General features: G+C 53.5%; 60 non-coding genes across 60 annotated transcripts; all 60 read left to right on the top strand.

Moving 5' to 3' along the window:
- Positions 1-349: 349 nt before the first annotated feature.
- Positions 350-421, top strand: Trnah-gug (transfer RNA histidin (anticodon GUG)). Its single transcript has one exon. It is a non-coding gene; the product is annotated as a tRNA-His (tRNA).
- A 746-nt stretch (positions 422-1,167) lies between these two features.
- Trnal-uag (transfer RNA leucine (anticodon UAG)) lies at positions 1,168-1,249 on the top strand. Its single transcript has one exon. It is a non-coding gene; the product is annotated as a tRNA-Leu (tRNA).
- Positions 1,250-1,329: 80 nt separating this feature from the next.
- Positions 1,330-1,411, top strand: Trnal-cag (transfer RNA leucine (anticodon CAG)). The gene has a single exon. It is a non-coding gene; the product is annotated as a tRNA-Leu (tRNA).
- A 268-nt stretch (positions 1,412-1,679) lies between these two features.
- Positions 1,680-1,751, top strand: Trnae-uuc (transfer RNA glutamic acid (anticodon UUC)). The gene has a single exon. It is a non-coding gene; the product is annotated as a tRNA-Glu (tRNA).
- Positions 1,752-2,126: 375 nt separating this feature from the next.
- On the top strand, positions 2,127-2,198 carry Trnah-gug (transfer RNA histidin (anticodon GUG)). The gene has a single exon. It is a non-coding gene; the product is annotated as a tRNA-His (tRNA).
- Positions 2,199-2,944: 746 nt separating this feature from the next.
- On the top strand, positions 2,945-3,026 carry Trnal-uag (transfer RNA leucine (anticodon UAG)). Its single transcript has one exon. It is a non-coding gene; the product is annotated as a tRNA-Leu (tRNA).
- Positions 3,027-3,106: 80 nt separating this feature from the next.
- On the top strand, positions 3,107-3,188 carry Trnal-cag (transfer RNA leucine (anticodon CAG)). Its single transcript has one exon. It is a non-coding gene; the product is annotated as a tRNA-Leu (tRNA).
- Positions 3,189-3,456: 268 nt separating this feature from the next.
- On the top strand, positions 3,457-3,528 carry Trnae-cuc (transfer RNA glutamic acid (anticodon CUC)). Its single transcript has one exon. It is a non-coding gene; the product is annotated as a tRNA-Glu (tRNA).
- A 375-nt stretch (positions 3,529-3,903) lies between these two features.
- Positions 3,904-3,975, top strand: Trnah-gug (transfer RNA histidin (anticodon GUG)). Its single transcript has one exon. It is a non-coding gene; the product is annotated as a tRNA-His (tRNA).
- A 746-nt stretch (positions 3,976-4,721) lies between these two features.
- Trnal-uag (transfer RNA leucine (anticodon UAG)) lies at positions 4,722-4,803 on the top strand. Its single transcript has one exon. It is a non-coding gene; the product is annotated as a tRNA-Leu (tRNA).
- Positions 4,804-4,883: 80 nt separating this feature from the next.
- Positions 4,884-4,965, top strand: Trnal-cag (transfer RNA leucine (anticodon CAG)). The gene has a single exon. It is a non-coding gene; the product is annotated as a tRNA-Leu (tRNA).
- Positions 4,966-5,233: 268 nt separating this feature from the next.
- On the top strand, positions 5,234-5,305 carry Trnae-cuc (transfer RNA glutamic acid (anticodon CUC)). Its single transcript has one exon. It is a non-coding gene; the product is annotated as a tRNA-Glu (tRNA).
- A 375-nt stretch (positions 5,306-5,680) lies between these two features.
- On the top strand, positions 5,681-5,752 carry Trnah-gug (transfer RNA histidin (anticodon GUG)). Its single transcript has one exon. It is a non-coding gene; the product is annotated as a tRNA-His (tRNA).
- Positions 5,753-6,491: 739 nt separating this feature from the next.
- On the top strand, positions 6,492-6,579 carry Trnal-uag (transfer RNA leucine (anticodon UAG)). Its single transcript has one exon. It is a non-coding gene; the product is annotated as a tRNA-Leu (tRNA).
- An 80-nt stretch (positions 6,580-6,659) lies between these two features.
- Trnal-cag (transfer RNA leucine (anticodon CAG)) lies at positions 6,660-6,741 on the top strand. Its single transcript has one exon. It is a non-coding gene; the product is annotated as a tRNA-Leu (tRNA).
- A 268-nt stretch (positions 6,742-7,009) lies between these two features.
- On the top strand, positions 7,010-7,081 carry Trnae-cuc (transfer RNA glutamic acid (anticodon CUC)). Its single transcript has one exon. It is a non-coding gene; the product is annotated as a tRNA-Glu (tRNA).
- Positions 7,082-7,456: 375 nt separating this feature from the next.
- On the top strand, positions 7,457-7,528 carry Trnah-gug (transfer RNA histidin (anticodon GUG)). Its single transcript has one exon. It is a non-coding gene; the product is annotated as a tRNA-His (tRNA).
- Positions 7,529-8,267: 739 nt separating this feature from the next.
- On the top strand, positions 8,268-8,355 carry Trnal-uag (transfer RNA leucine (anticodon UAG)). The gene has a single exon. It is a non-coding gene; the product is annotated as a tRNA-Leu (tRNA).
- Positions 8,356-8,435: 80 nt separating this feature from the next.
- Trnal-cag (transfer RNA leucine (anticodon CAG)) lies at positions 8,436-8,517 on the top strand. The gene has a single exon. It is a non-coding gene; the product is annotated as a tRNA-Leu (tRNA).
- A 268-nt stretch (positions 8,518-8,785) lies between these two features.
- On the top strand, positions 8,786-8,857 carry Trnae-cuc (transfer RNA glutamic acid (anticodon CUC)). Its single transcript has one exon. It is a non-coding gene; the product is annotated as a tRNA-Glu (tRNA).
- Positions 8,858-9,232: 375 nt separating this feature from the next.
- Trnah-gug (transfer RNA histidin (anticodon GUG)) lies at positions 9,233-9,304 on the top strand. Its single transcript has one exon. It is a non-coding gene; the product is annotated as a tRNA-His (tRNA).
- A 739-nt stretch (positions 9,305-10,043) lies between these two features.
- On the top strand, positions 10,044-10,131 carry Trnal-uag (transfer RNA leucine (anticodon UAG)). Its single transcript has one exon. It is a non-coding gene; the product is annotated as a tRNA-Leu (tRNA).
- Positions 10,132-10,211: 80 nt separating this feature from the next.
- Trnal-cag (transfer RNA leucine (anticodon CAG)) lies at positions 10,212-10,293 on the top strand. The gene has a single exon. It is a non-coding gene; the product is annotated as a tRNA-Leu (tRNA).
- Positions 10,294-10,561: 268 nt separating this feature from the next.
- Trnae-cuc (transfer RNA glutamic acid (anticodon CUC)) lies at positions 10,562-10,633 on the top strand. The gene has a single exon. It is a non-coding gene; the product is annotated as a tRNA-Glu (tRNA).
- Positions 10,634-11,008: 375 nt separating this feature from the next.
- On the top strand, positions 11,009-11,080 carry Trnah-gug (transfer RNA histidin (anticodon GUG)). Its single transcript has one exon. It is a non-coding gene; the product is annotated as a tRNA-His (tRNA).
- Positions 11,081-11,819: 739 nt separating this feature from the next.
- On the top strand, positions 11,820-11,907 carry Trnal-uag (transfer RNA leucine (anticodon UAG)). Its single transcript has one exon. It is a non-coding gene; the product is annotated as a tRNA-Leu (tRNA).
- Positions 11,908-11,987: 80 nt separating this feature from the next.
- On the top strand, positions 11,988-12,069 carry Trnal-cag (transfer RNA leucine (anticodon CAG)). The gene has a single exon. It is a non-coding gene; the product is annotated as a tRNA-Leu (tRNA).
- Positions 12,070-12,337: 268 nt separating this feature from the next.
- On the top strand, positions 12,338-12,409 carry Trnae-cuc (transfer RNA glutamic acid (anticodon CUC)). The gene has a single exon. It is a non-coding gene; the product is annotated as a tRNA-Glu (tRNA).
- A 375-nt stretch (positions 12,410-12,784) lies between these two features.
- On the top strand, positions 12,785-12,856 carry Trnah-gug (transfer RNA histidin (anticodon GUG)). Its single transcript has one exon. It is a non-coding gene; the product is annotated as a tRNA-His (tRNA).
- A 739-nt stretch (positions 12,857-13,595) lies between these two features.
- Trnal-uag (transfer RNA leucine (anticodon UAG)) lies at positions 13,596-13,683 on the top strand. Its single transcript has one exon. It is a non-coding gene; the product is annotated as a tRNA-Leu (tRNA).
- Positions 13,684-13,763: 80 nt separating this feature from the next.
- Trnal-cag (transfer RNA leucine (anticodon CAG)) lies at positions 13,764-13,845 on the top strand. The gene has a single exon. It is a non-coding gene; the product is annotated as a tRNA-Leu (tRNA).
- A 268-nt stretch (positions 13,846-14,113) lies between these two features.
- On the top strand, positions 14,114-14,185 carry Trnae-cuc (transfer RNA glutamic acid (anticodon CUC)). Its single transcript has one exon. It is a non-coding gene; the product is annotated as a tRNA-Glu (tRNA).
- A 375-nt stretch (positions 14,186-14,560) lies between these two features.
- Positions 14,561-14,632, top strand: Trnah-gug (transfer RNA histidin (anticodon GUG)). The gene has a single exon. It is a non-coding gene; the product is annotated as a tRNA-His (tRNA).
- A 739-nt stretch (positions 14,633-15,371) lies between these two features.
- Positions 15,372-15,459, top strand: Trnal-uag (transfer RNA leucine (anticodon UAG)). Its single transcript has one exon. It is a non-coding gene; the product is annotated as a tRNA-Leu (tRNA).
- An 80-nt stretch (positions 15,460-15,539) lies between these two features.
- Trnal-cag (transfer RNA leucine (anticodon CAG)) lies at positions 15,540-15,621 on the top strand. Its single transcript has one exon. It is a non-coding gene; the product is annotated as a tRNA-Leu (tRNA).
- A 268-nt stretch (positions 15,622-15,889) lies between these two features.
- Positions 15,890-15,961, top strand: Trnae-cuc (transfer RNA glutamic acid (anticodon CUC)). The gene has a single exon. It is a non-coding gene; the product is annotated as a tRNA-Glu (tRNA).
- A 375-nt stretch (positions 15,962-16,336) lies between these two features.
- On the top strand, positions 16,337-16,408 carry Trnah-gug (transfer RNA histidin (anticodon GUG)). The gene has a single exon. It is a non-coding gene; the product is annotated as a tRNA-His (tRNA).
- Positions 16,409-17,147: 739 nt separating this feature from the next.
- On the top strand, positions 17,148-17,235 carry Trnal-uag (transfer RNA leucine (anticodon UAG)). Its single transcript has one exon. It is a non-coding gene; the product is annotated as a tRNA-Leu (tRNA).
- Positions 17,236-17,315: 80 nt separating this feature from the next.
- Trnal-cag (transfer RNA leucine (anticodon CAG)) lies at positions 17,316-17,397 on the top strand. The gene has a single exon. It is a non-coding gene; the product is annotated as a tRNA-Leu (tRNA).
- Positions 17,398-17,665: 268 nt separating this feature from the next.
- On the top strand, positions 17,666-17,737 carry Trnae-cuc (transfer RNA glutamic acid (anticodon CUC)). The gene has a single exon. It is a non-coding gene; the product is annotated as a tRNA-Glu (tRNA).
- Positions 17,738-18,112: 375 nt separating this feature from the next.
- On the top strand, positions 18,113-18,184 carry Trnah-gug (transfer RNA histidin (anticodon GUG)). The gene has a single exon. It is a non-coding gene; the product is annotated as a tRNA-His (tRNA).
- A 739-nt stretch (positions 18,185-18,923) lies between these two features.
- Positions 18,924-19,011, top strand: Trnal-uag (transfer RNA leucine (anticodon UAG)). The gene has a single exon. It is a non-coding gene; the product is annotated as a tRNA-Leu (tRNA).
- Positions 19,012-19,091: 80 nt separating this feature from the next.
- Positions 19,092-19,173, top strand: Trnal-cag (transfer RNA leucine (anticodon CAG)). Its single transcript has one exon. It is a non-coding gene; the product is annotated as a tRNA-Leu (tRNA).
- Positions 19,174-19,441: 268 nt separating this feature from the next.
- On the top strand, positions 19,442-19,513 carry Trnae-cuc (transfer RNA glutamic acid (anticodon CUC)). Its single transcript has one exon. It is a non-coding gene; the product is annotated as a tRNA-Glu (tRNA).
- A 375-nt stretch (positions 19,514-19,888) lies between these two features.
- On the top strand, positions 19,889-19,960 carry Trnah-gug (transfer RNA histidin (anticodon GUG)). Its single transcript has one exon. It is a non-coding gene; the product is annotated as a tRNA-His (tRNA).
- Positions 19,961-20,706: 746 nt separating this feature from the next.
- Trnal-uag (transfer RNA leucine (anticodon UAG)) lies at positions 20,707-20,788 on the top strand. Its single transcript has one exon. It is a non-coding gene; the product is annotated as a tRNA-Leu (tRNA).
- An 80-nt stretch (positions 20,789-20,868) lies between these two features.
- Positions 20,869-20,950, top strand: Trnal-cag (transfer RNA leucine (anticodon CAG)). The gene has a single exon. It is a non-coding gene; the product is annotated as a tRNA-Leu (tRNA).
- A 268-nt stretch (positions 20,951-21,218) lies between these two features.
- Trnae-cuc (transfer RNA glutamic acid (anticodon CUC)) lies at positions 21,219-21,290 on the top strand. The gene has a single exon. It is a non-coding gene; the product is annotated as a tRNA-Glu (tRNA).
- A 375-nt stretch (positions 21,291-21,665) lies between these two features.
- On the top strand, positions 21,666-21,737 carry Trnah-gug (transfer RNA histidin (anticodon GUG)). Its single transcript has one exon. It is a non-coding gene; the product is annotated as a tRNA-His (tRNA).
- A 738-nt stretch (positions 21,738-22,475) lies between these two features.
- On the top strand, positions 22,476-22,563 carry Trnal-uag (transfer RNA leucine (anticodon UAG)). The gene has a single exon. It is a non-coding gene; the product is annotated as a tRNA-Leu (tRNA).
- Positions 22,564-22,643: 80 nt separating this feature from the next.
- Positions 22,644-22,725, top strand: Trnal-cag (transfer RNA leucine (anticodon CAG)). The gene has a single exon. It is a non-coding gene; the product is annotated as a tRNA-Leu (tRNA).
- A 268-nt stretch (positions 22,726-22,993) lies between these two features.
- Trnae-cuc (transfer RNA glutamic acid (anticodon CUC)) lies at positions 22,994-23,065 on the top strand. Its single transcript has one exon. It is a non-coding gene; the product is annotated as a tRNA-Glu (tRNA).
- A 375-nt stretch (positions 23,066-23,440) lies between these two features.
- Trnah-gug (transfer RNA histidin (anticodon GUG)) lies at positions 23,441-23,512 on the top strand. Its single transcript has one exon. It is a non-coding gene; the product is annotated as a tRNA-His (tRNA).
- Positions 23,513-24,258: 746 nt separating this feature from the next.
- Trnal-uag (transfer RNA leucine (anticodon UAG)) lies at positions 24,259-24,340 on the top strand. Its single transcript has one exon. It is a non-coding gene; the product is annotated as a tRNA-Leu (tRNA).
- Positions 24,341-24,420: 80 nt separating this feature from the next.
- Trnal-cag (transfer RNA leucine (anticodon CAG)) lies at positions 24,421-24,502 on the top strand. Its single transcript has one exon. It is a non-coding gene; the product is annotated as a tRNA-Leu (tRNA).
- A 268-nt stretch (positions 24,503-24,770) lies between these two features.
- Positions 24,771-24,842, top strand: Trnae-cuc (transfer RNA glutamic acid (anticodon CUC)). The gene has a single exon. It is a non-coding gene; the product is annotated as a tRNA-Glu (tRNA).
- A 375-nt stretch (positions 24,843-25,217) lies between these two features.
- Trnah-gug (transfer RNA histidin (anticodon GUG)) lies at positions 25,218-25,289 on the top strand. The gene has a single exon. It is a non-coding gene; the product is annotated as a tRNA-His (tRNA).
- Positions 25,290-26,027: 738 nt separating this feature from the next.
- On the top strand, positions 26,028-26,115 carry Trnal-uag (transfer RNA leucine (anticodon UAG)). Its single transcript has one exon. It is a non-coding gene; the product is annotated as a tRNA-Leu (tRNA).
- Positions 26,116-26,195: 80 nt separating this feature from the next.
- Trnal-cag (transfer RNA leucine (anticodon CAG)) lies at positions 26,196-26,277 on the top strand. The gene has a single exon. It is a non-coding gene; the product is annotated as a tRNA-Leu (tRNA).
- A 268-nt stretch (positions 26,278-26,545) lies between these two features.
- Trnae-cuc (transfer RNA glutamic acid (anticodon CUC)) lies at positions 26,546-26,617 on the top strand. The gene has a single exon. It is a non-coding gene; the product is annotated as a tRNA-Glu (tRNA).
- The last annotated feature ends 37 nt before the right edge of the window (positions 26,618-26,654 follow it).

The following is a 26,654-nucleotide window of genomic DNA, read 5'->3' as shown; positions in this document are numbered from 1 at the left end:
GCGACTTGTCTCGACTTTGCTCGACTGACGCTACGCTGACGCGTGCAGAAAGCTACGTTAAGTATGATTCACGGCAACACCCGACGGCGAGAGAGATGCGGCGTGTGTCCACTTGTTGTCGAGCCACGTACCTGTAGCGAAGAGGCTTGGAGGACTGCAAGACATTGCCACGGAGGTGAATGCAGCTAACCACTGTAGTTAGTGTCCTGACAGCGCAGGCGCGTTCATTTGTTTGTATACATGTGATGGAGAACGTGTCTGACACTGCTGTGGCGTGACACTGTGGGCTGGGCTTTGCTGTGTACCACCACTTGCATTCCCGCCAGCTGCTTTGGCGGGCGCCTCCGTGGCCGTGATCGTCTAGTGGTTAGGACATTGCGTTGTGGCCGCAATAACCCAGGTTCGAATCCTGGTCACGGCACTTTTGAAAGTTTTGCCTTGCTGCCGTTGCTATAGAGATAGTGCACGAGTACTCGAAATTACAGTGCTCTCTTGATTTTTCACTCGTGTTCCGCAGGCCGCAGTTTGTACTACCACTTCATCACCAACATGTAATGTCGCCTCCCAGAGCGCGGACGTCCGCTGCTCTCTGCAGTCGAAAAGGGCAGTTGTTTGAAGTGCGATGGATGAGCAACCAGTGCCAGCAGAACAGGAAGCTGTGACGTGCACTGTTTCTACAAATGCTGGGAAAACTGGCGCCCAATGCAGCGCACGTAGCGTGGCCGAGCGCTCAAAAATAAAAAAAAAGTAGTGTAGCGGTTATCGCGTCTGCTTCACACGCAGAAGGACCCCCAGTTCGATCCCGGGCGGGAACTGTATTTTCCATCCTATGTCGCATACTACTCCAGTGAGCCACGTCATGTGTGGATCTGCTGCATGGAAAAAAAACAACGAAAAAAAGCGCTCTAAGGCACTGGTTTAAGGCACCAGTCTCTTCGTAGGCGTGGGTTCGAATCCAGGAGCTGCTGTCTCCTTAACTACGACAGCTACAGACAAGTGGCGTCGCTCCCATACGGCGGGCACGGCATTTTCTTGTTGTGGATGGCCTAAAGAGACGCTTCCAGTGGGAGAGCAGTGGACATACACGGCACAGCGATTGCCAAGACACTTACATTTCGGAGTGATCTTTGTACTACAAAGGAAACGTTTTGCCGGTCGTGGTCCAACGGTAACGTGGCCGAGCGGTCTAAGGCGCTGGTTTTAGGCACCAGTCTCTTCGGAGGCGTGGGTTCGAATCCCACCGTTGCCAGTTTTTGCGTCTCATTTTTGTGCCGCTGCTGTGTGTTCTCGTGGGGTAGGATGCAGCTCTTGTGACGCGCGTGTTGTGTAGGTAGCGTGGCCGAGCGGTGTAAGGCGCTGGTTTCAGGCACCAGTCTCTTCGGAGGCGTGGGTTCCAATCCCACAGCTGCCAAACGTGTAATGGTTTCCTGTGTCGAAGACGGCTGCACTCATTGCCTGCAAAGAAAACAGCTTCTGCTTCGTGAATTGCCGTAGAACAGTGCGTGGTGCAACGACAGGATTTGTAGGCGCCTTTTGCTCTCATCATTGCTGGCGTTCGTGTCCACAAAATGCGTCCGGAGCACGCCGTTCTATAACGTGAGAGAGTGGATTTTTTTACAGTTGTCGTCAGTTAACCGTGCGTGATTGCTGCGTTCGCTGGAAGAGCACTGCCGTCGTTATCCGGTGTGGTCTAGTGGCTAGGATACCTGGCTTTCACCCAGGAGGCCCGGGTTCGATTCCCGGTACCGGAAATGCGCGTTTTTGTTGCTCCTCTTATGCGACTTGTCTCGACTTTGCTCGACTGACGCTACGCTGACGCGTGCAGAAAGCTACGTTAAGTATGATTCACGGCAACACCCGACGGCGAGAGAGATGCGGCGTGTGTCCACTTGTTGTCGAGCCACGTACCTGTAGCGAAGAGGCTTGGAGGACTGCAAGACATTGCCACGGAGGTGAATGCAGCTAACCACTGTAGTTAGTGTCCTGACAGCGCAGGCGCGTTCATTTGTTTGTATACATGTGATGGAGAACGTGTCTGACACTGCTGTGGCGTGACACTGTGGGCTGGGCTTTGCTGTGTACCACCACTTGCATTCCCGCCAGCTGCTTTGGCGGGCGCCTCCGTGGCCGTGATCGTCTAGTGGTTAGGACATTGCGTTGTGGCCGCAATAACCCAGGTTCGAATCCTGGTCACGGCACTTTTGAAAGTTTTGCCTTGCTGCCGTTGCTATAGAGATAGTGCACGAGTACTCGAAATTACAGTGCTCTCTTGATTTTTCACTCGTGTTCCGCAGGCCGCAGTTTGTACTACCACTTCATCACCAACATGTAATGTCGCCTCCCAGAGCGCGGACGTCCGCTGCTCTCTGCAGTCGAAAAGGGCAGTTGTTTGAAGTGCGATGGATGAGCAACCAGTGCCAGCAGAACAGGAAGCTGTGACGTGCACTGTTTCTACAAATGCTGGGAAAACTGGCGCCCAATGCAGCGCACGTAGCGTGGCCGAGCGCTCAAAAATAAAAAAAAAGTAGTGTAGCGGTTATCGCGTCTGCTTCACACGCAGAAGGACCCCCAGTTCGATCCCGGGCGGGAACTGTATTTTCCATCCTATGTCGCATACTACTCCAGTGAGCCACGTCATGTGTGGATCTGCTGCATGGAAAAAAAACAACGAAAAAAAGCGCTCTAAGGCACTGGTTTAAGGCACCAGTCTCTTCGTAGGCGTGGGTTCGAATCCAGGAGCTGCTGTCTCCTTAACTACGACAGCTACAGACAAGTGGCGTCGCTCCCATACGGCGGGCACGGCATTTTCTTGTTGTGGATGGCCTAAAGAGACGCTTCCAGTGGGAGAGCAGTGGACATACACGGCACAGCGATTGCCAAGACACTTACATTTCGGAGTGATCTTTGTACTACAAAGGAAACGTTTTGCCGGTCGTGGTCCAACGGTAACGTGGCCGAGCGGTCTAAGGCGCTGGTTTTAGGCACCAGTCTCTTCGGAGGCGTGGGTTCGAATCCCACCGTTGCCAGTTTTTGCGTCTCATTTTTGTGCCGCTGCTGTGTGTTCTCGTGGGGTAGGATGCAGCTCTTGTGACGCGCGTGTTGTGTAGGTAGCGTGGCCGAGCGGTGTAAGGCGCTGGTTTCAGGCACCAGTCTCTTCGGAGGCGTGGGTTCCAATCCCACAGCTGCCAAACGTGTAATGGTTTCCTGTGTCGAAGACGGCTGCACTCATTGCCTGCAAAGAAAACAGCTTCTGCTTCGTGAATTGCCGTAGAACAGTGCGTGGTGCAACGACAGGATTTGTAGGCGCCTTTTGCTCTCATCATTGCTGGCGTTCGTGTCCACAAAATGCGTCCGGAGCACGCCGTTCTATAACGTGAGAGAGTGGATTTTTTTACAGTTGTCGTCAGTTAACCGTGCGTGATTGCTGCGTTCGCTGGAAGAGCACTGCCGTCGTTATCCGGTGTGGTCTAGTGGCTAGGATACCTGGCTCTCACCCAGGAGGCCCGGGTTCGATTCCCGGTACCGGAAATGCGCGTTTTTGTTGCTCCTCTTATGCGACTTGTCTCGACTTTGCTCGACTGACGCTACGCTGACGCGTGCAGAAAGCTACGTTAAGTATGATTCACGGCAACACCCGACGGCGAGAGAGATGCGGCGTGTGTCCACTTGTTGTCGAGCCACGTACCTGTAGCGAAGAGGCTTGGAGGACTGCAAGACATTGCCACGGAGGTGAATGCAGCTAACCACTGTAGTTAGTGTCCTGACAGCGCAGGCGCGTTCATTTGTTTGTATACATGTGATGGAGAACGTGTCTGACACTGCTGTGGCGTGACACTGTGGGCTGGGCTTTGCTGTGTACCACCACTTGCATTCCCGCCAGCTGCTTTGGCGGGCGCCTCCGTGGCCGTGATCGTCTAGTGGTTAGGACATTGCGTTGTGGCCGCAATAACCCAGGTTCGAATCCTGGTCACGGCACTTTTGAAAGTTTTGCCTTGCTGCCGTTGCTATAGAGATAGTGCACGAGTACTCGAAATTACAGTGCTCTCTTGATTTTTCACTCGTGTTCCGCAGGCCGCAGTTTGTACTACCACTTCATCACCAACATGTAATGTCGCCTCCCAGAGCGCGGACGTCCGCTGCTCTCTGCAGTCGAAAAGGGCAGTTGTTTGAAGTGCGATGGATGAGCAACCAGTGCCAGCAGAACAGGAAGCTGTGACGTGCACTGTTTCTACAAATGCTGGGAAAACTGGCGCCCAATGCAGCGCACGTAGCGTGGCCGAGCGCTCAAAAATAAAAAAAAAGTAGTGTAGCGGTTATCGCGTCTGCTTCACACGCAGAAGGACCCCCAGTTCGATCCCGGGCGGGAACTGTATTTTCCATCCTATGTCGCATACTACTCCAGTGAGCCACGTCATGTGTGGATCTGCTGCATGGAAAAAAAACAACGAAAAAAAGCGCTCTAAGGCACTGGTTTAAGGCACCAGTCTCTTCGTAGGCGTGGGTTCGAATCCAGGAGCTGCTGTCTCCTTAACTACGACAGCTACAGACAAGTGGCGTCGCTCCCATACGGCGGGCACGGCATTTTCTTGTTGTGGATGGCCTAAAGAGACGCTTCCAGTGGGAGAGCAGTGGACATACACGGCACAGCGATTGCCAAGACACTTACATTTCGGAGTGATCTTTGTACTACAAAGGAAACGTTTTGCCGGTCGTGGTCCAACGGTAACGTGGCCGAGCGGTCTAAGGCGCTGGTTTTAGGCACCAGTCTCTTCGGAGGCGTGGGTTCGAATCCCACCGTTGCCAGTTTTTGCGTCTCATTTTTGTGCCGCTGCTGTGTGTTCTCGTGGGGTAGGATGCAGCTCTTGTGACGCGCGTGTTGTGTAGGTAGCGTGGCCGAGCGGTGTAAGGCGCTGGTTTCAGGCACCAGTCTCTTCGGAGGCGTGGGTTCCAATCCCACAGCTGCCAAACGTGTAATGGTTTCCTGTGTCGAAGACGGCTGCACTCATTGCCTGCAAAGAAAACAGCTTCTGCTTCGTGAATTGCCGTAGAACAGTGCGTGGTGCAACGACAGGATTTGTAGGCGCCTTTTGCTCTCATCATTGCTGGCGTTCGTGTCCACAAAATGCGTCCGGAGCACGCCGTTCTATAACGTGAGAGAGTGGATTTTTTTACAGTTGTCGTCAGTTAACCGTGCGTGATTGCTGCGTTCGCTGGAAGAGCACTGCCGTCGTTATCCGGTGTGGTCTAGTGGCTAGGATACCTGGCTCTCACCCAGGAGGCCCGGGTTCGATTCCCGGTACCGGAAATGCGCGTTTTTGTTGCTCCTCTTATGCGACTTGTCTCGACTTTGCTCGACTGACGCTACGCTGACGCGTGCAGAAAGCTACGTTAAGTATGATTCACGGCAACACCCGACGGCGAGAGAGATGCGGCGTGTGTCCACTTGTTGTCGAGCCACGTACCTGTAGCGAAGAGGCTTGGAGGACTGCAAGACATTGCCACGGAGGTGAATGCAGCTAACCACTGTAGTTAGTGTCCTGACAGCGCAGGCGCGTTCATTTGTTTGTATACATGTGATGGAGAACGTGTCTGACACTGCTGTGGCGTGACACTGTGGGCTGGGCTTTGCTGTGTACCACCACTTGCATTCCCGCCAGCTGCTTTGGCGGGCGCCTCCGTGGCCGTGATCGTCTAGTGGTTAGGACATTGCGTTGTGGCCGCAATAACCCAGGTTCGAATCCTGGTCACGGCACTTTTGAAAGTTTTGCCTTGCTGCCGTTGCTATAGAGATAGTGCACGAGTACTCGAAATTACAGTGCTCTCTTGATTTTTCACTCGTGTTCCGCAGGCCGCAGTTTGTACTACCACTTCATCACCAACATGTAATGTCGCCTCCCAGAGCGCGGACGTCCGCTGCTCTCTGCAGTCAAAAAGGGCAGTTGTTTGAAGTGCGATGGATGAGCAACCAGTGCCAGCAGAACAGGAAGCTGTGACGTGCACTGTTTCTACAAATGCTGGGAAAACTGGCGCCCAATGCAGCGCACGTAGCGTGGCCGAGCGCTCAAAAATAAAAAAAAAGTAGTGTAGCGGTTATCGCGTCTGCTTCACACGCAGAAGGACCCCCAGTTCGATCCCGGGCGGGAACTGTATTTTCCATCCTATGTCGCATACTACTCCAGTGAGCCACGTCATGTGTGGATCTGCTGCATGGAAAAAAAACAACGAAAAAAAGCGCTCTAAGGCACTGGTTTAAGGCACCAGTCTCTTCGTAGGCGTGGGTTCGAATCCAGGAGCTGCTGTCTCCTTAACTACGACAGCTACAGACAAGTGGCGTCGCTCCCATACGGCGGGCACGGCATTTTCTTGTTGTGGATGGCCTAAAGAGACGCTTCCAGTGGGAGAGCAGTGGACATACACGGCACAGCGATTGCCAAGACACTTACATTTCGGAGTGATCTTTGTACTACAAAGGAAACGTTTTGCCGGTTGTGGTCAACGGTAACATGGCCGAGCGGTCTAAGGCGCTGGTTTTAGGCACCAGTCTCTTCGGAGGCGTGGGTTCGAATCCCACCGTTGACAGTTTTTGCGTCTCATTTTTGTGCCGCTGCTGTGTGTTCTCGTGGGGTAGGATGCAGCTCTTGTGACGCGCGTGTTGTGTAGGTAGCGTGGCCGAGCGGTGTAAGGCGCTGGTTTCAGGCACCAGTCTCTTCGGAGGCGTGGGTTCCAATCCCACAGCTGCCAAACGTGTAATGGTTTCCTGTGTCGAAGACGGCTGCACTCATTGCCTGCAAAGAAAACAGCTTCTGCTTCGTGAATTGCCGTAGAACAGTGCGTGGTGCAACGACAGGATTTGTAGGCGCCGTTTGCTCTCATCATTGCTGGCGTTCGTGTCCACGAAATGCGTCCGGAGCACGCCGTTCTATAACGTGAGAGAGTGGATTTTTTTACAGTTGTCGTCAGTTAACCGTGCGTGATTGCTGCGTTCGCTGGAAGAGCACTGCCGTCGTTATCCGGTGTGGTCTAGTGGCTAGGATACCTGGCTCTCACCCAGGAGGCCCGGGTTCGATTCCCGGTACCGGAAATGCGCGTTTTTGTTGCTCCTCTTATGCGACTTGTCTCGACTTTGCTCGACTGACGCTACGCTGACGCGTGCAGAAAGCTACGTTAAGTATGATTCACGGCAACACCCGACGGCGAGAGAGATGCGGCGTGTGTCCACTTGTTGTCGAGCCACGTACCTGTAGCGAAGAGGCTTGGAGGACTGCAAGACATTGCCACGGAGGTGAATGCAGCTAACCACTGTAGTTAGTGTCCTGACAGCGCAGGCGCGTTCATTTGTTTGTATACATGTGATGGAGAACGTGTCTGACACTGCTGTGGCGTGACACTGTGGGCTGGGCTTTGCTGTGTACCACCACTTGCATTCCCGCCAGCTGCTTTGGCGGGCGCCTCCGTGGCCGTGATCGTCTAGTGGTTAGGACATTGCGTTGTGGCCGCAATAACCCAGGTTCGAATCCTGGTCACGGCACTTTTGAAAGTTTTGCCTTGCTGCCGTTGCTATAGAGATAGTGCACGAGTACTCGAAATTACAGTGCTCTCTTGATTTTTCACTCGTGTTCCGCAGGCCGCAGTTTGTACTACCACTTCATCACCAACATGTAATGTCGCCTCCCAGAGCGCGGACGTCCGCTGCTCTCTGCAGTCGAAAAGGGCAGTTGTTTGAAGTGCGATGGATGAGCAACCAGTGCCAGCAGAACAGGAAGCTGTGACGTGCACTGTTTCTACAAATGCTGGGAAAACTGGCGCCCAATGCAGCGCACGTAGCGTGGCCGAGCGCTCAAAAATAAAAAAAAAGTAGTGTAGCGGTTATCGCGTCTGCTTCACACGCAGAAGGACCCCCAGTTCGATCCCGGGCGGGAACTGTATTTTCCATCCTATGTCGCATACTACTCCAGTGAGCCACGTCATGTGTGGATCTGCTGCATGGAAAAAAAACAACGAAAAAAAGCGCTCTAAGGCACTGGTTTAAGGCACCAGTCTCTTCGTAGGCGTGGGTTCGAATCCAGGAGCTGCTGTCTCCTTAACTACGACAGCTACAGACAAGTGGCGTCGCTGCCATACGGCGGGCACGGCATTTTCTTGTTGTGGATGGCCTAAAGAGACGCTTCCAGTGGGAGAGCAGTGGACATACACGGCACAGCGATTGCCAAGACACTTACATTTCGGAGTGATCTTTGTATTACAAAGGAAACGTTTTGCCGGTTGTGGTCAACGGTAACGTGGCCGAGCGGTCTAAGGCGCTGGTTTTAGGCACCAGTCTCTTCGGAGGCGTGGGTTCGAATCCCACCGTTGACAGTTTTTGCGTCTCATTTTTGTGCCGCTGCTGTGTGTTCTCGTGGGGTAGGATGCAGCTCTTGTGACGCGCGTGTTGTGTAGGTAGCGTGGCCGAGCGGTGTAAGGCGCTGGTTTCAGGCACCAGTCTCTTCGGAGGCGTGGGTTCCAATCCCACAGCTGCCAAACGTGTAATGGTTTCCTGTGTCGAAGACGGCTGCACTCATTGCCTGCAAAGAAAACAGCTTCTGCTTCGTGAATTGCCGTAGAACAGTGCGTGGTGCAACGACAGGATTTGTAGGCGCCTTTTGCTCTCATCATTGCTGGCGTTCGTGTCCACGAAATGCGTCCGGAGCACGCCGTTCTATAACGTGAGAGAGTGGATTTTTTTACAGTTGTCGTCAGTTAACCGTGCGTGATTGCTGCGTTCGCTGGAAGAGCACTGCCGTCGTTATCCGGTGTGGTCTAGTGGCTAGGATACCTGGCTCTCACCCAGGAGGCCCGGGTTCGATTCCCGGTACCGGAAATGCGCGTTTTTGTTGCTCCTCTTATGCGACTTGTCTCGACTTTGCTCGACTGACGCTACGCTGACGCGTGCAGAAAGCTACGTTAAGTATGATTCACGGCAACACCCGACGGCGAGAGAGATGCGGCGTGTGTCCACTTGTTGTCGAGCCACGTACCTGTAGCGAAGAGGCTTGGAGGACTGCAAGACATTGCCACGGAGGTGAATGCAGCTAACCACTGTAGTTAGTGTCCTGACAGCGCAGGCGCGTTCATTTGTTTGTATACATGTGATGGAGAACGTGTCTGACACTGCTGTGGCGTGACACTGTGGGCTGGGCTTTGCTGTGTACCACCACTTGCATTCCCGCCAGCTGCTTTGGCGGGCGCCTCCGTGGCCGTGATCGTCTAGTGGTTAGGACATTGCGTTGTGGCCGCAATAACCCAGGTTCGAATCCTGGTCACGGCACTTTTGAAAGTTTTGCCTTGCTGCCGTTGCTATAGAGATAGTGCACGAGTACTCGAAATTACAGTGCTCTCTTGATTTTTCACTCGTGTTCCGCAGGCCGCAGTTTGTACTACCACTTCATCACCAACATGTAATGTCGCCTCCCAGAGCGCGGACGTCCGCTGCTCTCTGCAGTCAAAAAGGGCAGTTGTTTGAAGTGCGATGGATGAGCAACCAGTGCCAGCAGAACAGGAAGCTGTGACGTGCACTGTTTCTACAAATGCTGGGAAAACTGGCGCCCAATGCAGCGCACGTAGCGTGGCCGAGCGCTCAAAAATAAAAAAAAAGTAGTGTAGCGGTTATCGCGTCTGCTTCACACGCAGAAGGACCCCCAGTTCGATCCCGGGCGGGAACTGTATTTTCCATCCTATGTCGCATACTACTCCAGTGAGCCACGTCATGTGTGGATCTGCTGCATGGAAAAAAAACAACGAAAAAAAGCGCTCTAAGGCACTGGTTTAAGGCACCAGTCTCTTCGTAGGCGTGGGTTCGAATCCAGGAGCTGCTGTCTCCTTAACTACGACAGCTACAGACAAGTGGCGTCGCTGCCATACGGCGGGCACGGCATTTTCTTGTTGTGGATGGCCTAAAGAGACGCTTCCAGTGGGAGAGCAGTGGACATACACGGCACAGCGATTGCCAAGACACTTACATTTCGGAGTGATCTTTGTACTACAAAGGAAACGTTTTGCCGGTTGTGGTCAACGGTAACATGGCCGAGCGGTCTAAGGCGCTGGTTTTAGGCACCAGTCTCTTCGGAGGCGTGGGTTCGAATCCCACCGTTGACAGTTTTTGCGTCTCATTTTTGTGCCGCTGCTGTGTGTTCTCGTGGGGTAGGATGCAGCTCTTGTGACGCGCGTGTTGTGTAGGTAGCGTGGCCGAGCGGTGTAAGGCGCTGGTTTCAGGCACCAGTCTCTTCGGAGGCGTGGGTTCCAATCCCACAGCTGCCAAACGTGTAATGGTTTCCTGTGTCGAAGACGGCTGCACTCATTGCCTGCAAAGAAAACAGCTTCTGCTTCGTGAATTGCCGTAGAACAGTGCGTGGTGCAACGACAGGATTTGTAGGCGCCGTTTGCTCTCATCATTGCTGGCGTTCGTGTCCACGAAATGCGTCCGGAGCACGCCGTTCTATAACGTGAGAGAGTGGATTTTTTTACAGTTGTCGTCAGTTAACCGTGCGTGATTGCTGCGTTCGCTGGAAGAGCACTGCCGTCGTTATCCGGTGTGGTCTAGTGGCTAGGATACCTGGCTCTCACCCAGGAGGCCCGGGTTCGATTCCCGGTACCGGAAATGCGCGTTTTTGTTGCTCCTCTTATGCGACTTGTCTCGACTTTGCTCGACTGACGCTACGCTGACGCGTGCAGAAAGCTACGTTAAGTATGATTCACGGCAACACCCGACGGCGAGAGAGATGCGGCGTGTGTCCACTTGTTGTCGAGCCACGTACCTGTAGCGAAGAGGCTTGGAGGACTGCAAGACATTGCCACGGAGGTGAATGCAGCTAACCACTGTAGTTAGTGTCCTGACAGCGCAGGCGCGTTCATTTGTTTGTATACATGTGATGGAGAACGTGTCTGACACTGCTGTGGCGTGACACTGTGGGCTGGGCTTTGCTGTGTACCACCACTTGCATTCCCGCCAGCTGCTTTGGCGGGCGCCTCCGTGGCCGTGATCGTCTAGTGGTTAGGACATTGCGTTGTGGCCGCAATAACCCAGGTTCGAATCCTGGTCACGGCACTTTTGAAAGTTTTGCCTTGCTGCCGTTGCTATAGAGATAGTGCACGAGTACTCGAAATTACAGTGCTCTCTTGATTTTTCACTCGTGTTCCGCAGGCCGCAGTTTGTACTACCACTTCATCACCAACATGTAATGTCGCCTCCCAGAGCGCGGACGTCCGCTGCTCTCTGCAGTCGAAAAGGGCAGTTGTTTGAAGTGCGATGGATGAGCAACCAGTGCCAGCAGAACAGGAAGCTGTGACGTGCACTGTTTCTACAAATGCTGGGAAAACTGGCGCCCAATGCAGCGCACGTAGCGTGGCCGAGCGCTCAAAAATAAAAAAAAAGTAGTGTAGCGGTTATCGCGTCTGCTTCACACGCAGAAGGACCCCCAGTTCGATCCCGGGCGGGAACTGTATTTTCCATCCTATGTCGCATACTACTCCAGTGAGCCACGTCATGTGTGGATCTGCTGCATGGAAAAAAAACAACGAAAAAAAGCGCTCTAAGGCACTGGTTTAAGGCACCAGTCTCTTCGTAGGCGTGGGTTCGAATCCAGGAGCTGCTGTCTCCTTAACTACGACAGCTACAGACAAGTGGCGTCGCTGCCATACGGCGGGCACGGCATTTTCTTGTTGTGGATGGCCTAAAGAGACGCTTCCAGTGGGAGAGCAGTGGACATACACGGCACAGCGATTGCCAAGACACTTACATTTCGGAGTGATCTTTGTATTACAAAGGAAACGTTTTGCCGGTTGTGGTCAACGGTAACGTGGCCGAGCGGTCTAAGGCGCTGGTTTTAGGCACCAGTCTCTTCGGAGGCGTGGGTTCGAATCCCACCGTTGACAGTTTTTGCGTCTCATTTTTGTGCCGCTGCTGTGTGTTCTCGTGGGGTAGGATGCAGCTCTTGTGACGCGCGTGTTGTGTAGGTAGCGTGGCCGAGCGGTGTAAGGCGCTGGTTTCAGGCACCAGTCTCTTCGGAGGCGTGGGTTCCAATCCCACAGCTGCCAAACGTGTAATGGTTTCCTGTGTCGAAGACGGCTGCACTCATTGCCTGCAAAGAAAACAGCTTCTGCTTCGTGAATTGCCGTAGAACAGTGCGTGGTGCAACGACAGGATTTGTAGGCGCCTTTTGCTCTCATCATTGCTGGCGTTCGTGTCCACGAAATGCGTCCGGAGCACGCCGTTCTATAACGTGAGAGAGTGGATTTTTTTACAGTTGTCGTCAGTTAACCGTGCGTGATTGCTGCGTTCGCTGGAAGAGCACTGCCGTCGTTATCCGGTGTGGTCTAGTGGCTAGGATACCTGGCTCTCACCCAGGAGGCCCGGGTTCGATTCCCGGTACCGGAAATGCGCGTTTTTGTTGCTCCTCTTATGCGACTTGTCTCGACTTTGCTCGACTGACGCTACGCTGACGCGTGCAGAAAGCTACGTTAAGTATGATTCACGGCAACACCCGACGGCGAGAGAGATGCGGCGTGTGTCCACTTGTTGTCGAGCCACGTACCTGTAGCGAAGAGGCTTGGAGGACTGCAAGACATTGCCACGGAGGTGAATGCAGCTAACCACTGTAGTTAGTGTCCTGACAGCGCAGGCGCGTTCATTTGTTTGTATACATGTGATGGAGAACGTGTCTGACACTGCTGTGGCGTGACACTGTGGGCTGGGCTTTGCTGTGTACCACCACTTGCATTCCCGCCAGCTGCTTTGGCGGGCGCCTCCGTGGCCGTGATCGTCTAGTGGTTAGGACATTGCGTTGTGGCCGCAATAACCCAGGTTCGAATCCTGGTCACGGCACTTTTGAAAGTTTTGCCTTGCTGCCGTTGCTATAGAGATAGTGCACGAGTACTCGAAATTACAGTGCTCTCTTGATTTTTCACTCGTGTTCCGCAGGCCGCAGTTTGTACTACCACTTCATCACCAACATGTAATGTCGCCTCCCAGAGCGCGGACGTCCGCTGCTCTCTGCAGTCGAAAAGGGCAGTTGTTTGAAGTGCGATGGATGAGCAACCAGTGCCAGCAGAACAGGAAGCTGTGACGTGCACTGTTTCTACAAATGCTGGGAAAACTGGCGCCCAATGCAGCGCACGTAGCGTGGCCGAGCGCTCAAAAATAAAAAAAAAGTAGTGTAGCGGTTATCGCGTCTGCTTCACACGCAGAAGGACCCCCAGTTCGATCCCGGGCGGGAACTGTATTTTCCATCCTATGTCGCATACTACTCCAGTGAGCCACGTCATGTGTGGATCTGCTGCATGGAAAAAAAACAACGAAAAAAAGCGCTCTAAGGCACTGGTTTAAGGCACCAGTCTCTTCGTAGGCGTGGGTTCGAATCCAGGAGCTGCTGTCTCCTTAACTACGACAGCTACAGACAAGTGGCGTCGCTGCCATACGGCGGGCACGGCATTTTCTTGTTGTGGATGGCCTAAAGAGACGCTTCCAGTGGGAGAGCAGTGGACATACACGGCACAGCGATTGCCAAGACACTTACATTTCGGAGTGATCTTTGTATTACAAAGGAAACGTTTTGCCGGTTGTGGTCAACGGTAACGTGGCCGAGCGGTCTAAGGCGCTGGTTTTAGGCACCAGTCTCTTCGGAGGCGTGGGTTCGAATCCCACCGTTGACAGTTTTTGCGTCTCATTTTTGTGCCGCTGCTGTGTGTTCTCGTGGGGTAGGATGCAGCTCTTGTGACGCGCGTGTTGTGTAGGTAGCGTGGCCGAGCGGTGTAAGGCGCTGGTTTCAGGCACCAGTCTCTTCGGAGGCGTGGGTTCCAATCCCACAGCTGCCAAACGTGTAATGGTTTCCTGTGTCGAAGACGGCTGCACTCATTGCCTGCAAAGAAAACAGCTTCTGCTTCGTGAATTGCCGTAGAACAGTGCGTGGTGCAACGACAGGATTTGTAGGCGCCTTTTGCTCTCATCATTGCTGGCGTTCGTGTCCACGAAATGCGTCCGGAGCACGCCGTTCTATAACGTGAGAGAGTGGATTTTTTTACAGTTGTCGTCAGTTAACCGTGCGTGATTGCTGCGTTCGCTGGAAGAGCACTGCCGTCGTTATCCAGTGTGGTCTAGTGGCTAGGATACCTGGCTCTCACCCAGGAGGCCCGGGTTCGATTCCCGGTACCGGAAATGCGCGTTTTTGTTGCTCCTCTTATGCGACTTGTCTCGACTTTGCTCGACTGACGCTACGCTGACGCGTGCAGAAAGCTACGTTAAGTATGATTCACGGCAACACCCGACGGCGAGAGAGATGCGGCGTGTGTCCACTTGTTGTCGAGCCACGTACCTGTAGCGAAGAGGCTTGGAGGACTGCAAGACATTGCCACGGAGGTGAATGCAGCTAACCACTGTAGTTAGTGTCCTGACAGCGCAGGCGCGTTCATTTGTTTGTATACATGTGATGGAGAACGTGTCTGACACTGCTGTGGCGTGACACTGTGGGCTGGGCTTTGCTGTGTACCACCACTTGCATTCCCGCCAGCTGCTTTGGCGGGCGCCTCCGTGGCCGTGATCATCTAGTGGTTAGGACATTGCGTTGTGGCCGCAATAACCCAGGTTCGAATCCTGGTCACGGCACTTTTGAAAGTTTTGCCTTGCTGCCGTTGCTATAGAGATAGTGCACGAGTACTCGAAATTACAGTGCTCTCTTGATTTTTCACTCGTGTTCCGCAGGCCGCAGTTTGTACTACCACTTCATCACCAACATGTAATGTCGCCTCCCAGAGCGCGGACGTCCGCTGCTCTCTGCAGTCGAAAAGGGCAGTTGTTTGAAGTGCGATGGATGAGCAACCAGTGCCAGCAGAACAGGAAGCTGTGACGTGCACTGTTTCTACAAATGCTGGGAAAACTGGCGCCCAATGCAGCGCACGTAGCGTGGCCGAGCGCTCAAAAATAAAAAAAAAGTAGTGTAGCGGTTATCGCGTCTGCTTCACACGCAGAAGGACCCCCAGTTCGATCCCGGGCGGGAACTGTATTTTCCATCCTATGTCGCATACTACTCCAGTGAGCCACGTCATGTGTGGATCTGCTGCATGGAAAAAAAACAACGAAAAAAAGCGCTCTAAGGCACTGGTTTAAGGCACCAGTCTCTTCGTAGGCGTGGGTTCGAATCCAGGAGCTGCTGTCTCCTTAACTACGACAGCTACAGACAAGTGGCGTCGCTGCCATGCGGCGGGCACGGCATTTTCTTGTTGTGGATGGCCTAAAGAGACGCTTCCAGTGGGAGAGCAGTGGACATACACGGCACAGCGATTGCCAAGACACTTACATTTCGGAGTGATCTTTGTATTACAAAGGAAACGTTTTGCCGGTTGTGGTCAACGGTAACGTGGCCGAGCGGTCTAAGGCGCTGGTTTTAGGCACCAGTCTCTTCGGAGGCGTGGGTTCGAATCCCACCGTTGACAGTTTTTGCGTCTCATTTTTGTGCCGCTGCTGTGTGTTCTCGTGGGGTAGGATGCAGCTCTTGTGACGCGCGTGTTGTGTAGGTAGCGTGGCCGAGCGGTGTAAGGCGCTGGTTTCAGGCACCAGTCTCTTCGGAGGCGTGGGTTCCAATCCCACAGCTGCCAAACGTGTAATGGTTTCCTGTGTCGAAGACGGCTGCACTCATTGCCTGCAAAGAAAACAGCTTCTGCTTCGTGAATTGCCGTAGAACAGTGCGTGGTGCAACGACAGGATTTGTAGGCGCCTTTTGCTCTCATCATTGCTGGCGTTCGTGTCCACGAAATGCGTCCGGAGCACGCCGTTCTATAACGTGAGAGAGTGGATTTTTTTACAGTTGTCGTCAGTTAACCGTGCGTGATTGCTGCGTTCGCTGGAAGAGCACTGCCGTCGTTATCCAGTGTGGTCTAGTGGCTAGGATACCTGGCTCTCACCCAGGAGGCCCGGGTTCGATTCCCGGTACCGGAAATGCGCGTTTTTGTTGCTCCTCTTATGCGACTTGTCTCGACTTTGCTCGACTGACGCTACGCTGACGCGTGCAGAAAGCTACGTTAAGTATGATTCACGGCAACACCCGACGGCGAGAGAGATGCGGCGTGTGTCCACTTGTTGTCGAGCCACGTACCTGTAGCGAAGAGGCTTGGAGGACTGCAAGACATTGCCACGGAGGTGAATGCAGCTAACCACTGTAGTTAGTGTCCTGACAGCGCAGGCGCGTTCATTTGTTTGTATACATGTGATGGAGAACGTGTCTGACACTGCTGTGGCGTGACACTGTGGGCTGGGCTTTGCTGTGTACCACCACTTGCATTCCCGCCAGCTGCTTTGGCGGGCGCCTCCGTGGCCGTGATCATCTAGTGGTTAGGACATTGCGTTGTGGCCGCAATAACCCAGGTTCGAATCCTGGTCACGGCACTTTTGAAAGTTTTGCCTTGCTGCCGTTGCTATAGAGATAGTGCACGAGTACTCGAAATTACAGTGCTCTCTTGATTTTTCACTCGTGTTCCGCAGGCCGCAGTTTGTACTACCACTTCATCACCAACATGTAATGTCGCCTCCCAGAGCGCGGACGTCCGCTGCTCTCTGCAGTCGAAAAGGGCAGTTGTTTGAAGTGCGATGGATGAGCAACCAGTGCCAGCAGAACAGGAAGCTGTGACGTGCACTGTTTCTACAAATGCTGGGAAAACTGGCGCCCAATGCAGCGCACGTAGCGTGGCCGAGCGCTCAAAAATAAAAAAAAAGTAGTGTAGCGGTTATCGCGTCTGCTTCACACGCAGAAGGACCCCCAGTTCGATCCCGGGCGGGAACTGTATTTTCCATCCTATGTCGCATACTACTCCAGTGAGCCACGTCATGTGTGGATCTGCTGCATGGAAAAAAAACAACGAAAAAAAGCGCTCTAAGGCACTGGTTTAAGGCACCAGTCTCTTCGTAGGCGTGGGTTCGAATCCAGGAGCTGCTGTCTCCTTAACTACGACAGCTACAGACAAGTGGCGTCGCTGCCATACGGCGGGCACGGCATTTTCTTGTTGTGGATGGCCTAAAGAGACGCTTCCAGTGGGAGAGCAGTGGACATACACGGCACAGCGATTGCCAAGACACTTACATTTCGGAGTGATCTTTGTATTACAAAGGAAACGTTTTGCCGGTTGTGGTCAACGGTAACGTGGCCGAGCGGTCTAAGGCGCTGGTTTTAGGCACCAGTCTCTTCGGAGGCGTGGGTTCGAATCCCACCGTTGACAGTTTTTGCGTCTCATTTTTGTGCCGCTGCTGTGTGTTCTCGTGGGGTAGGATGCAGCTCTTGTGACGCGCGTGTTGTGTAGGTAGCGTGGCCGAGCGGTGTAAGGCGCTGGTTTCAGGCACCAGTCTCTTCGGAGGCGTGGGTTCCAATCCCACAGCTGCCAAACGTGTAATGGTTTCCTGTGTCGAAGACGGCTGCACTCATTGCCTGCAAAGAAAACAGCTTCTGCTTCGTGAATTGCCGTAGAACAGTGCGTGGTGCAACGACAGGATTTGTAGGCGCCTTTTGCTCTCATCATTGCTGGCGTTCGTGTCCACGAAATGCGTCCGGAGCACGCCGTTCTATAACGTGAGAGAGTGGATTTTTTTACAGTTGTCGTCAGTTAACCGTGCGTGATTGCTGCGTTCGCTGGAAGAGCACTGCCGTCGTTATCCAGTGTGGTCTAGTGGCTAGGATACCTGGCTCTCACCCAGGAGGCCCGGGTTCGATTCCCGGTACCGGAAATGCGCGTTTTTGTTGCTCCTCTTATGCGACTTGTCTCGACTTTGCTCGACTGACGCTACGCTGACGCGTGCAGAAAGCTACGTTAAGTATGATTCACGGCAACACCCGACGGCGAGAGAGATGCGGCGTGTGTCCACTTGTTGTCGAGCCACGTACCTGTAGCGAAGAGGCTTGGAGGACTGCAAGACATTGCCACGGAGGTGAATGCAGCTAACCACTGTAGTTAGTGTCCTGACAGCGCAGGCGCGTTCATTTGTTTGTATACATGTGATGGAGAACGTGTCTGACACTGCTGTGGCGTGACACTGTGGGCTGGGCTTTGCTGTGTACCACCACTTGCATTCCCGCCAGCTGCTTTGGCGGGCGCCTCCGTGGCCGTGATCATCTAGTGGTTAGGACATTGCGTTGTGGCCGCAATAACCCAGGTTCGAATCCTGGTCACGGCACTTTTGAAAGTTTTGCCTTGCTGCCGTTGCTATAGAGATAGTGCACGAGTACTCGAAATTACAGTGCTCTCTTGATTTTTCACTCGTGTTCCGCAGGCCGCAGTTTGTACTACCACTTCATCACCAACATGTAATGTCGCCTCCCAGAGCGCGGACGTCCGCTGCTCTCTGCAGTCGAAAAGGGCAGTTGTTTGAAGTGCGATGGATGAGCAACCAGTGCCAGCAGAACAGGAAGCTGTGACGTGCACTGTTTCTACAAATGCTGGGAAAACTGGCGCCCAATGCAGCGCACGTAGCGTGGCCGAGCGCTCAAAAATAAAAAAAAAGTAGTGTAGCGGTTATCGCGTCTGCTTCACACGCAGAAGGACCCCCAGTTCGATCCCGGGCGGGAACTGTATTTTCCATCCTATGTCGCATACTACTCCAGTGAGCCACGTCATGTGTGGATCTGCTGCATGGAAAAAAAACAACGAAAAAAAGCGCTCTAAGGCACTGGTTTAAGGCACCAGTCTCTTCGTAGGCGTGGGTTCGAATCCAGGAGCTGCTGTCTCCTTAACTACGACAGCTACAGACAAGTGGCGTCGCTGCCATACGGCGGGCACGGCATTTTCTTGTTGTGGATGGCCTAAAGAGACGCTTCCAGTGGGAGAGCAGTGGACATACACGGCACAGCGATTGCCAAGACACTTACATTTCGGAGTGATCTTTGTACTACAAAGGAAACGTTTTGCCGGTTGTGGTCAACGGTAACGTGGCCGAGCGGTCTAAGGCGCTGGTTTTAGGCACCAGTCTCTTCGGAGGCGTGGGTTCGAATCCCACCGTTGACAGTTTTTGCGTCTCATTTTTGTGCCGCTGCTGTGTGTTCTCGTGGGGTAGGATGCAGCTCTTGTGACGCGCGTGTTGTGTAGGTAGCGTGGCCGAGCGGTGTAAGGCGCTGGTTTCAGGCACCAGTCTCTTCGGAGGCGTGGGTTCCAATCCCACAGCTGCCAAACGTGTAATGGTTTCCTGTGTCGAAGACGGCTGCACTCATTGCCTGCAAAGAAAACAGCTTCTGCTTCGTGAATTGCCGTAGAACAGTGCGTGGTGCAACGACAGGATTTGTAGGCGCCTTTTGCTCTCATCATTGCTGGCGTTCGTGTCCACGAAATGCGTCCGGAGCACGCCGTTCTATAACGTGAGAGAGTGGATTTTTTTACAGTTGTCGTCAGTTAACCGTGCGTGATTGCTGCGTTCGCTGGAAGAGCACTGCCGTCGTTATCCGGTGTGGTCTAGTGGCTAGGATACCTGGCTCTCACCCAGGAGGCCCGGGTTCGATTCCCGGTACCGGAAATGCGCGTTTTTGTTGCTCCTCTTATGCGACTTGTCTCGACTTTGCTCGACTGACGCTACGCTGACGCGTGCAGAAAGCTACGTTAAGTATGATTCACGGCAACACCCGACGGCGAGAGAGATGCGGCGTGTGTCCACTTGTTGTCGAGCCACGTACCTGTAGCGAAGAGGCTTGGAGGACTGCAAGACATTGCCACGGAGGTGAATGCAGCTAACCACTGTAGTTAGTGTCCTGACAGCGCAGGCGCGTTCATTTGTTTGTATACATGTGATGGAGAACGTGTCTGACACTGCTGTGGCGTGACACTGTGGGCTGGGCTTTGCTGTGTACCACCACTTGCATTCCCGCCAGCTGCTTTGGCGGGCGCCTCCGTGGCCGTGATCGTCTAGTGGTTAGGACATTGCGTTGTGGCCGCAATAACCCAGGTTCGAATCCTGGTCACGGCACTTTTGAAAGTTTTGCCTTGCTGCCGTTGCTATAGAGATAGTGCACGAGTACTCGAAATTACAGTGCTCTCTTGATTTTTCACTCGTGTTCCGCAGGCCGCAGTTTGTACTACCACTTCATCACCAACATGTAATGTCGCCTCCCAGAGCGCGGACGTCCGCTGCTCTCTGCAGTCGAAAAGGGCAGTTGTTTGAAGTGCGATGGATGAGCAACCAGTGCCAGCAGAACAGGAAGCTGTGACGTGCACTGTTTCTACAAATGCTGGGAAAACTGGCGCCCAATGCAGCGCACGTAGCGTGGCCGAGCGCTCAAAAATAAAAAAAAAGTAGTGTAGCGGTTATCGCGTCTGCTTCACACGCAGAAGGACCCCCAGTTCGATCCCGGGCGGGAACTGTATTTTCCATCCTATGTCGCATACTACTCCAGTGAGCCACGTCATGTGTGGATCTGCTGCATGGAAAAAAAACAACGAAAAAAAGCGCTCTAAGGCACTGGTTTAAGGCACCAGTCTCTTCGTAGGCGTGGGTTCGAATCCAGGAGCTGCTGTCTCCTTAACTACGACAGCTACAGACAAGTGGCGTCGCTCCCATACGGCGGGCACGGCATTTTCTTGTTGTGGATGGCCTAAAGAGACGCTTCCAGTGGGAGAGCAGTGGACATACACGGCACAGCGATTGCCAAGACACTTACATTTCGGAGTGATCTTTGTACTACAAAGGAAACGTTTTGCCGGTCGTGGTCCAACGGTAACGTGGCCGAGCGGTCTAAGGCGCTGGTTTTAGGCACCAGTCTCTTCGGAGGCGTGGGTTCGAATCCCACCGTTGCCAGTTTTTGCGTCTCATTTTTGTGCCGCTGCTGTGTGTTCTCGTGGGGTAGGATGCAGCTCTTGTGACGCGCGTGTTGTGTAGGTAGCGTGGCCGAGCGGTGTAAGGCGCTGGTTTCAGGCACCAGTCTCTTCGGAGGCGTGGGTTCCAATCCCACAGCTGCCAAACGTGTAATGGTTTCCTGTGTCGAAGACGGCTGCACTCATTGCCTGCAAAGAAAACAGCTTCTGCTTCGTGAATTGCCGTAGAACAGTGCGTGGTGCAACGACAGGATTTGTAGGCGCCTTTTGCTCTCATCATTGCTGGCGTTCGTGTCCACGAAATGCGTCCGGAGCACGCCGTTCTATAACGTGAGAGAGTGGATTTTTTTACAGTTGTCGTCAGTTAACCGTGCGTGATTGCTGCGTTCGCTGGAAGAGCACTGCCGTCGTTATCCGGTGTGGTCTAGTGGCTAGGATACCTGGCTCTCACCCAGGAGGCCAGGGTTCGATTCCCGGTACCGGAAATGCGCGTTTTTGTTGCTCCTCTTATGCGACTTGTGTCGACTTTGCTCGACTGACGCTACGCTGACGCGTGCAGAAAGCTACGTTAAGTATGATTCACGGCAACACCCGACGGCGAGAGAGATGCGGCGTGTGTCCACTTGTTGTCGAGCCACGTACCTGTAGCGAAGAGGCTTGGAGGACTGCAAGACATTGCCACGGAGGTGAATGCAGCTAACCACTGTAGTTAGTGTCCTGACAGCGCAGGCGCGTTCATTTGTTTGTATACATGTGATGGAGAACGTGTCTGACACTGCTGTGGCGTGACACTGTGGGCTGGGCTTTGCTGTGTACCACCACTTGCATTCCCGCCAGCTGCTTTGGCGGGCGCCTCCGTGGCCGTGATCGTCTAGTGGTTAGGACATTGCGTTGTGGCCGCAATAACCCAGGTTCGAATCCTGGTCACGGCACTTTTGAAAGTTTTGCCTTGCTGCCGTTGCTATAGAGATAGTGCACGAGTACTCGAAATTACAGTGCTCTCTTGATTTTTCACTCGTGTTCCGCAGGCCGCAGTTTGTACTACCACTTCATCACCAACATGTAATGTCGCCTCCCAGAGCGCGGACGTCCGCTGCTCTCTGCAGTCGAAAAGGGCAGTTGTTTGAAGTGCGATGGATGAGCAACCAGTGCCAGCAGAACAGGAAGCTGTGACGTGCACTGTTTCTACAAATGCTGGGAAAACTGGCGCCCAATGCAGCGCACGTAGCGTGGCCGAGCGCTCAAAAATAAAAAAAAGTAGTGTAGCGGTTATCGCGTCTGCTTCACACGCAGAAGGACCCCCAGTTCGATCCCGGGCGGGAACTGTATTTTCCATCCTATGTCGCATACTACTCCAGTGAGCCACGTCATGTGTGGATCTGCTGCATGGAAAAAAAACAACGAAAAAAAGCGCTCTAAGGCACTGGTTTAAGGCACCAGTCTCTTCGTAGGCGTGGGTTCGAATCCAGGAGCTGCTGTCTCCTTAACTACGACAGCTACAGACAAGTGGCGTCGCTGCCATACGGCGGGCACGGCATTTTCTTGTTGTGGATGGCCTAAAGAGACGCTTCCAGTGGGAGAGCAGTGGACATACACGGCACAGCGATTGCCAAGACACTTACATTTCGGAGTGATCTTTGTACTACAAAGGAAACGTTTTGCCGGTTGTGGTCAACGGTAACGTGGCCGAGCGGTCTAAGGCGCTGGTTTTAGGCACCAGTCTCTTCGGAGGCGTGGGTTCGAATCCCACCGTTGACAGTTTTTGCGTCTCATTTTTGTGCCGCTGCTGTGTGTTCTCGTGGGGTAGGATGCAGCTCTTGTGACGCGCGTGTTGTGTAGGTAGCGTGGCCGAGCGGTGTAAGGCGCTGGTTTCAGGCACCAGTCTCTTCGGAGGCGTGGGTTCCAATCCCACAGCTGCCAAACGTGTAATGGTTTCCTGTGTCGAAGACGGCTGCACTCATTGCCTGCAAAGAAAACAGCTTCTGCTTCGTGAATTGCCGTAGAACAGTGCGTGGTGCAACGACAGGATTTGTAGGCGCCTTTTGCTCTCATCATTGCTGGCGTTCGTGTCCACGAAATGCGTCCGGAGCACGCCGTTCTATAACGTGAGAGAGTGGATTTTTTTACAGTTGTCGTCAGTTAACCGTGCGTGATTGCTGCGTTCGCTGGAAGAGCACTGCCGTCGTTATCCGGTGTGGTCTAGTGGCTAGGATACCTGGCTCTCACCCAGGAGGCCCGGGTTCGATTCCCGGTACCGGAAATGCGCGTTTTTGTTGCTCCTCTTATGCGACTTGTCTCGACTTTGCTCGACTGACGCTACGCTGACGCGTGCAGAAAGCTACGTTAAGTATGATTCACGGCAACACCCGACGGCGAGAGAGATGCGGCGTGTGTCCACTTGTTGTCGAGCCACGTACCTGTAGCGAAGAGGCTTGGAGGACTGCAAGACATTGCCACGGAGGTGAATGCAGCTAACCACTGTAGTTAGTGTCCTGACAGCGCAGGCGCGTTCATTTGTTTGTATACATGTGATGGAGAACGTGTCTGACACTGCTGTGGCGTGACACTGTGGGCTGGGCTTTGCTGTGTACCACCACTTGCATTCCCGCCAGCTGCTTTGGCGGGCGCCTCCGTGGCCGTGATCGTCTAGTGGTTAGGACATTGCGTTGTGGCCGCAATAACCCAGGTTCGAATCCTGGTCACGGCACTTTTGGAAGTTTTGCCTTGCTGCCGTTGCTATAGAGATAGTGCACGAGTACTCGAAATTACAGTGCTCTCTTGATTTTTCACTCGTGTTCCGCAGGCCGCAGTTTGTACTACCACTTCATCACCAACATGTAATGTCGCCTCCCAGAGCGCGGACGTCCGCTGCTCTCTGCAGTCGAAAAGGGCAGTTGTTTGAAGTGCGATGGATGAGCAACCAGTGCCAGCAGAACAGGAAGCTGTGACGTGCACTGTTTCTACAAATGCTGGGAAAACTGGCGCCCAATGCAGCGCACGTAGCGTGGCCGAGCGCTCAAAAATAAAAAAAAAGTAGTGTAGCGGTTATCGCGTCTGCTTCACACGCAGAAGGACCCCCAGTTCGATCCCGGGCGGGAACTGTATTTTCCATCCTATGTCGCATACTACTCCAGTGAGCCACGTCATGTGTGGATCTGCTGCATGGAAAAAAAACAACGAAAAAAAGCGCTCTAAGGCACTGGTTTAAGGCACCAGTCTCTTCGTAGGCGTGGGTTCGAATCCAGGAGCTGCTGTCTCCTTAACTACGACAGCTACAGACAAGTGGCGTCGCTCCCATACGGCGGGCACGGCATTTTCTTGTTGTGGATGGCCTAAAGAGACGCTTCCAGTGGGAGAGCAGTGGACATACACGGCACAGCGATTGCCAAGACACTTACATTTCGGAGTGATCTTTGTACTACAAAGGAAACGTTTTGCCGGTCGTGGTCCAACGGTAACGTGGCCGAGCGGTCTAAGGCGCTGGTTTTAGGCACCAGTCTCTTCGGAGGCGTGGGTTCGAATCCCACCGTTGCCAGTTTTTGCGTCTCATTTTTGTGCCGCTGCTGTGTGTTCTCGTGGGGTAGGATGCAGCTCTTGTGACGCGCGTGTTGTGTAGGTAGCGTGGCCGAGCGGTGTAAGGCGCTGGTTTCAGGCACCAGTCTCTTCGGAGGCGTGGGTTCCAATCCCACAGCTGCCAAACGTGTAATGGTTTCCTGTGTCGAAGACGGCTGCACTCATTGCCTGCAAAGAAAACAGCTTCTGCTTCGTGAATTGCCGTAGAACAGTGCGTGGTGCAACGACAGGATTTGTAGGCGCCTTTTGCTCTCATCATTGCTGGCGTTCGTGTCCACGAAATGCGTCCGGAGCACGCCGTTCTATAACGTGAGAGAGTGGATTTTTTTACAGTTGTCGTCAGTTAACCGTGCGTGATTGCTGCGTTCGCTGGAAGAGCACTGCCGTCGTTATCCGGTGTGGTCTAGTGGCTAGGATACCTGGCTCTCACCCAGGAGGCCAGGGTTCGATTCCCGGTACCGGAAATGCGCGTTTTTGTTGCTCCTCTTATGCGACTTGTGTCGACTTTGCTCGACTGACGCTACGCTGACGCGTGCAGAAAGCTACGTTAAGTATGATTCACGGCAACACCCGACGGCGAGAGAGATGCGGCGTGTGTCCACTTGTTGTCGAGCCACGTACCTGTAGCGAAGAGGCTTGGAGGACTGCAAGACATTGCCACGGAGGTGAATGCAGCTAACCACTGTAGTTAGTGTCCTGACAGCGCAGGCGCGTTCATTTGTTTGTATACATGTGATGGAGAACGTGTCTGACACTGCTGTGGCGTGACACTGTGGGCTGGGCTTTGCTGTGTACCACCACTTGCATTCCCGCCAGCTGCTTTGGCGGGCGCCTCCGTGGCCGTGATCGTCTAGTGGTTAGGACATTGCGTTGTGGCCGCAATAACCCAGGTTCGAATCCTGGTCACGGCACTTTTGAAAGTTTTGCCTTGCTGCCGTTGCTATAGAGATAGTGCACGAGTACTCGAAATTACAGTGCTCTCTTGATTTTTCACTCGTGTTCCGCAGGCCGCAGTTTGTACTACCACTTCATCACCAACATGTAATGTCGCCTCCCAGAGCGCGGACGTCCGCTGCTCTCTGCAGTCGAAAAGGGCAGTTGTTTGAAGTGCGATGGATGAGCAACCAGTGCCAGCAGAACAGGAAGCTGTGACGTGCACTGTTTCTACAAATGCTGGGAAAACTGGCGCCCAATGCAGCGCACGTAGCGTGGCCGAGCGCTCAAAAATAAAAAAAAGTAGTGTAGCGGTTATCGCGTCTGCTTCACACGCAGAAGGACCCCCAGTTCGATCCCGGGCGGGAACTGTATTTTCCATCCTATGTCGCATACTACTCCAGTGAGCCACGTCATGTGTGGATCTGCTGCATGGAAAAAAAACAACGAAAAAAAGCGCTCTAAGGCACTGGTTTAAGGCACCAGTCTCTTCGTAGGCGTGGGTTCGAATCCAGGAGCTGCTGTCTCCTTAACTACGACAGCTACAGACAAGTGGCGTCGCTGCCATACGGCGGGCACGGCATTTTCTTGTTGTGGATGGCCTAAAGAGACGCTTCCAGTGGGAGAGCAGTGGACATACACGGCACAGCGATTGCCAAGACACTTACATTTCGGAGTGATCTTTGTACTACAAAGGAAACGTTTTGCCGGTTGTGGTCAACGGTAACGTGGCCGAGCGGTCTAAGGCGCTGGTTTTAGGCACCAGTCTCTTCGGAGGCGTGGGTTCGAATCCCACCGTTGACAGTTTTTGCGTCTCATTTTTGTGCCGCTGCTGTGTGTTCTCGTGGGGTAGGATGCAGCTCTTGTGACGCGCGTGTTGTGTAGGTAGCGTGGCCGAGCGGTGTAAGGCGCTGGTTTCAGGCACCAGTCTCTTCGGAGGCGTGGGTTCCAATCCCACAGCTGCCAAACGTGTAATGGTTTCCTGTGTCGAAGACGGCTGCACTCATTGCCTGCAAAGAAAACAGCTTCTGCTTCGTGAATTGCCGTAGAACAGTGCGTGGTGCAACGACAGGATTTGTAGGCGCCTTTTGCTCTCATCATTGCTGGCGTTCGTGTCCACGAAATGCGTCCGGAGCACGCCGTTCTATAACGTGAGAGAGTGGATTTTTTTACAGTTGTCGTCAGTTAACCGTGCGTGATTGCTGCGTTCGCTGGAAGAGCACTGCCGTCGTTATCCGGTGTGGTCTAGTGGCTAGGATACCTGGCTCTCACCCAGGAGGCCCGGGTTCGATTCCCGGTACCGGAAATGCGCGTTTTTGTTGCTCCTCTTATGCGACTTGTCT

This window comes from Schistocerca cancellata, unplaced genomic scaffold (assembly GCF_023864275.1).
Source record: "Schistocerca cancellata isolate TAMUIC-IGC-003103 unplaced genomic scaffold, iqSchCanc2.1 HiC_scaffold_422, whole genome shotgun sequence".
NCBI lineage: Eukaryota > Metazoa > Arthropoda > Insecta > Orthoptera > Acrididae > Schistocerca > Schistocerca cancellata.
Note: the sequence above shows the minus strand (reverse complement) of the source record. Positions and strands in the feature narration are given on the sequence as shown.